This window comes from Cimex lectularius, unplaced genomic scaffold (genome assembly GCF_000648675.2).
Source record: "Cimex lectularius strain Harlan isolate CLEC.00 unplaced genomic scaffold, Clec_2.1 scaffold30, whole genome shotgun sequence".
Lineage (NCBI taxonomy): Eukaryota > Metazoa > Arthropoda > Insecta > Hemiptera > Cimicidae > Cimex > Cimex lectularius.
Window position 1 is genome coordinate 928,370 of NW_019392730.1, and position 909 is coordinate 929,278.

Below are 909 nucleotides of genomic sequence, written 5' to 3' on the forward strand. Positions count from 1 at the left end.
GCAGGTCAGCTAGTGAGAGGGTCGATGTGGAAGTACCCCTTGGACCCTTAAATAAGTGTTATGATTACTATAAAGACTGATGGATGAATATCTAGTATTCCACCACTCTAACTAAGTGAATGTATGTAAATAAGAAAGAATGTATTTATGAGCAAGTGTGACTGTAAATAGGAGACTGATAAGAGGCTGAAATGATCCTAGTCCCTGGAGCCAAACCTCAAGAATACTGAGGTCTGACATGTAGCCAGGAATACCAACATCCGGTTGGGTGATTCTCGAGGCTTGCCGGTATTTTCTTGTAAATTACAAAAACCGGGATTGCCGGTGAACTGCGAGAAGTGATAGACTCAACTGTGCACATGTGCAGATTTGAGCTTATATAAATCAGTAAAAATCACTTTTAAATATTAAAATTTTTATTTCCTTTGAAGTTGACCCCTGAAATTTTCTTCTTATTGAGGATCCGTAACGCTGTAATCTTTCTTAATTTAACAACGCTATGCTATAAAATACATTTTTCCTGGCTTTTCCCTCTTTTTAATTATTACTTTATTAACTACTTTTTAAATAAAATTAATAATTACGTTTAGTATAATTAAATCTTGGTTTTTATTGTTCTTTAGATAAGATGGTAAGGCCTTTAAAGATAAAAAAAAAATAGGGTAATAATGATTCGGAATTGATTCAATATCGGACATGGGACACTCCTTTGATTCGTAAGAGCCGATCGGCCCTATAATTGTCACTTCGTGTTTATCGATATCGAGAATCCTACGTTCGGCGGATCATCGCTTTTCAAAGTCAGGAGGTGGATTAAGTGGAGATCAGATACCGATATCATAAACCACCCCGTACCAAACGCTTCGCCCTCAAAGATATTATTATACGCGTCCATTTCGCCGAGAGCAA